The sequence below is a fragment of the Rhea americana genome, unplaced genomic scaffold (genome assembly GCF_003343005.1).
Source record: "Rhea americana isolate MKP2758 unplaced genomic scaffold, rheAme1 scaffold_3, whole genome shotgun sequence".
NCBI classification, from domain to species: domain Eukaryota; kingdom Metazoa; phylum Chordata; class Aves; order Rheiformes; family Rheidae; genus Rhea; species Rhea americana.
Genome location: NW_028186423.1, coordinates 6,952,740 through 6,956,665, shown reverse-complemented (window position 1 = coordinate 6,956,665; position 3,926 = coordinate 6,952,740). Strand labels below are relative to the sequence as shown.

Genomic DNA, 3,926 nt, shown 5'->3' with positions numbered 1-3,926 from the left:
ATGAAACACTGGTTTTATTTTAATATATTCAAGTACAATTTTAGTATAATGTCTGAAAAACAGGTGTTACCTATGACAGGTAATATTTGGTGAGAGCTTACTAAGTGTAGTAAGTACTGCACTTCTCTAATGTAACCATGTAGTCTGGAGGAATTTTCCCTTGAATTCTTAACTAAATTGTGTTCCTTTCCTGTGCTTATAACCTTTAAACATTTGTCATAGGATGTCATGCGACACATTCCCATGCTGAAGTGGAAATCTTGCCTATTAATGGAGTCTAGAGACAGAATCCTAGATTTTTTCAGGTTTTATTTTGAAATCAAAGCTACTAGTTTTATTATAATTACTTGTAATATTGCTAAAGCTTTTCTGATGTGAGACATTAACAATATCAGTTTCCAGATTATTTCATTGGCTACTTCAGCTGATAATAAAGTTAGCCAACTTCATACCAGTAGACTTTTTTTCTGATATTAGTCTACAGTATAGATATCTTTAAAAGTAAGGTAAGAGTGAAATACTTGTATGTTATGCACACCTGTATTTCAGTTGTACTTATATTGTAAGTCATAGCTGAGCTAATTAGTTTAAAGATAATTCTAATATGCTTACATGAGAAGTAGTGATGGTTTAGACATTCTTTTAACGAATTTAAAAATTGCCAACTTTCTATATTAGTACATTGTAGTCTTATAGTAAGGTTTACTACATTTCATGTTCCTTTTACAGAAGAAAAAACAACAAAAATGTTATTTTTTAAAATATAAATGTATAATTTAGTTTGATACATTTTGAATTAATTAAAACAGCTAAACTACATGGTAATGGTGGGAACTGGATGAAGATGTGGGCACCTATTCAGAATAAATGTGAGAAGGTCTTTTTTTTTTCCTTTTTCTTAGAGTAGAAACTAGTTGGAAAAAAAAAATGTGACCAAGGAAAATAAAAAGCATATGAAAAAATTGTAAAAAAGGTCATAACCTGGGAGGGATGAAGTTGCTAGTGGTATAAATACTGTTTCATGGTATTGAAAGTGCTATTCTGAGAACACTAGTATCTGAGAAAGCAAATTAAAAGTATCTTAAGAGGGAAATGACATCCTGAGAAGAGATAACATTGGTCATCCTAAAGGGAAGCTGAAAAGATATATGAATGTGAATATAAAGACTGGTATGCATAATCATGGTAACTGTGTAAATGCATATGGCTGATCTTGCATGATCTATTTTTTATGCATTTCAAATTACATATTTGTTTAGATGTTTTCTACTGTTTTCTGTGATTAATGAAAATATAGCCAGAAATCAACTCATACATCAGCTATCTGTAATTAAGATAACATGAGAGCCTATACTTATTCTTCATTAGATACACTATTCTTTTTTTCCTTTCCATCTGCCAGGACTTAAGTGATGTTTAATCTTATGAAGCCTGGATAGCTCAGTTGGGAGAGCATCAGACTTTTAATCTGAGGGTCCAGGGTTCAAGCCCCTGTTCAGGCAACAGTCTTGCTATTTAATCCCTTCCTCTTTGCTCAACAAGTGGAACCCCCAAACCTGGGCAATGGTGGGTGGATGCTTAGAGCCCTAAATAGACTCTTTGCATCCAACTCCTCTCTTGAGGAAGACTAAGTTGAGTCTTGCAAGAGATGTTAAGGGCAACAGGAAGGGCTTCTTCAAATACATCAGCAACAAGAGGAGGACTGCGGAAAATGTGGGCCCACTACTGAATGGGGCGAGGGCCCTGGTGACAAGGGATACAGAGAAGGCAGAATTACTGAATGCCTTCTTTGCTTCAGTCTTCACTGCTAAGGGCAGCCCTCAGGAATCCTGCAGCCTGGACGTGAGAGAGAAAGTCTGGAGAAGGGAAGACTTTCCTTTGGTTGAGGAGGATAGGACTAGAGATCTTCTGGGCAGGCTAGACATCCACAAATCCATGGCCCAGATGGGATGCACCCACAGGTAGGGAGGGAGCTGGCGGATGTTGTTGCCAGGCCGCTCTCCATCATCTTGGAAAGGTCCTGGAGAACTGGAGAGGTGCCTGAGGACTGAAAGAAAGCCATTGTCACTGCAATCTTCAGGAAGGGCAAAAAGGAGGACCCAGGCAACTACAGGCCAATCAGCCTCACCTCCATGCCTGGAAAGGTGATGGAACAGCTCGTTCTGGATGTCATCTCCAGGCATATGGAGGAGAAGAAGGTGATCAGGAGTAGCCAGCATGGATTCACCAAGGGAAATTCATGCTTGACCAATTCAATAACCTTCTGTGATGGCATAACAGGCTGGATAGATGAGAGGAGGAGAGCAGTGGACGTTGTGTACCTTGACTTCATTAAGGTCAAGACCCTGTCTTCCACAACAACCTCCTAGAGAAGCTCAGGAAGTGTGGGTTAGACAAGTGGACAGTGAGGTGGATTGAGACCTGGCTAAAAGGAAGAGCTCAGAGGGTCATCATCAGTGGCATAGAGTCTAGTTGGAGGCCTGTGGCTAGTGGCGTCCCCCAGGGCTCAGTCCTGGGTCCCATCCTGTTCAGCTTTTTCATCAGTGACCTGCATGAGGGGACAGAGTGCCTCCTCAGCAAGTTTGCTGATGATCCCAAGCTGGGAGGAGTGGCTGACACATGTGAGGGCTGTGCTGCCATTCAGAGAGACCTGGACAGGCTGGAGAGCTGGATGGAGAGGAACCTCCTGAGATTCAACAAGGGCAAGTGCAGGGTCCTGCACCTGGGGAGAAATAACCCTGGGCACCAGTAGAAGCTGGGGGCTGACCCGATGGAGAGCAGCTCTGCAGAGCAGGACCTGGGAGTGCTGCTGGATGACAAGTTGACCCTGAGCCAGCAATGTGCCCTTGTGGCCAGGAAGGCCAATGGTGTCCTGGGGTGCATTGGGAAGAGTGTTGCCAGCAGGTGGAGGGAGGTGATGGTGTCCCTCTCCTCAGCCCTGGGGAGGCCTCATCTGGAGTGCTGTGTCCAGTTCTGGGCTGCCCAGGACAAGAGAGACATGGAGCTACTGGAGAGAGTCCAGAGTAGGGCTACAAACATGATCAAAGGGMTGGAGCACCTGCCCTGTGAGGAACGGCTGCGAGAGCTGGGCCTCTTCAGCCTGGGGAAGAGAAGACTGAGGGGGGATCTGATCAATGTGTACAAGTACCTGAAGGGAGGGTGTCAAGGGGACAGGGACAAACTCTTTTCAGTTGTCCCGTGTGACAGGACAAGAGGCAATGGGCAGAAACTGAAGCACAGGAAGTTCCGCCTGAGCGTGAGGGGGAATTTCTTCCCTGTGAGAGTGACGGAGCACTGGCACAGGTTGCCCAGAGAGGATGTGGAGTCTCCTTCTGTGGAGATCTTCAAGGTCTGCCTGGACACAATCCTATCTACCATGCTGTAGGTGACCCTGCTTGAGCAGGGGGGTTGGACTAGATGATCTCCAGAGGTCCCTTCCAACCTTACCGAGTCTATGATTTTATAATTTAATTAAAATAAAAAATTCTAAAGCTGGCAAAAGGAAATATTTGACTGAAAACAAAACAGACAGATATACCATCTACTGTTTTTAAATTTTCATTTTCATTTCCTTTTTTCCATTCCTCCCCCCCCCCAAAAAAAATGATGGAACTGTTGAGATCTTCATTTATAGAGACACATTCAAAAGCATCTGAAGTGATTTGTTTTTAAACTCAAAGTGCAAACTGCCCAGGGCTGCAAACGTACAGTGAAATAAGTGTTTATAAATGCTGACAGGTGCTTAAGGTGCTTAACTGTAATGTCAAAGATTTGTATAAAAAGAACCTGATAGAAACTTTTGAGCCTATACAAATTCTTTTTGTAATGTTTATTTGCATGGAAAACAAACAAAAAACAAAGTGGAAAACAATGTTATTATCCTTATGTGTGAAAGAGTTATAAATATGTAAATTACATATTGAAAA

The 3,926-nt window shown here is 42.3% G+C and overlaps 1 non-coding gene across 1 annotated transcript; it reads left to right on the top strand.

Moving 5' to 3' along the window:
* Positions 1–1,429: 1,429 nt before the first annotated feature.
* On the top strand, positions 1,430–1,502 carry TRNAK-UUU (transfer RNA lysine (anticodon UUU)). The gene has a single exon. It is a non-coding gene; the product is annotated as a tRNA-Lys (tRNA).
* Positions 1,503–3,926: the final 2,424 nt, after the last annotated feature.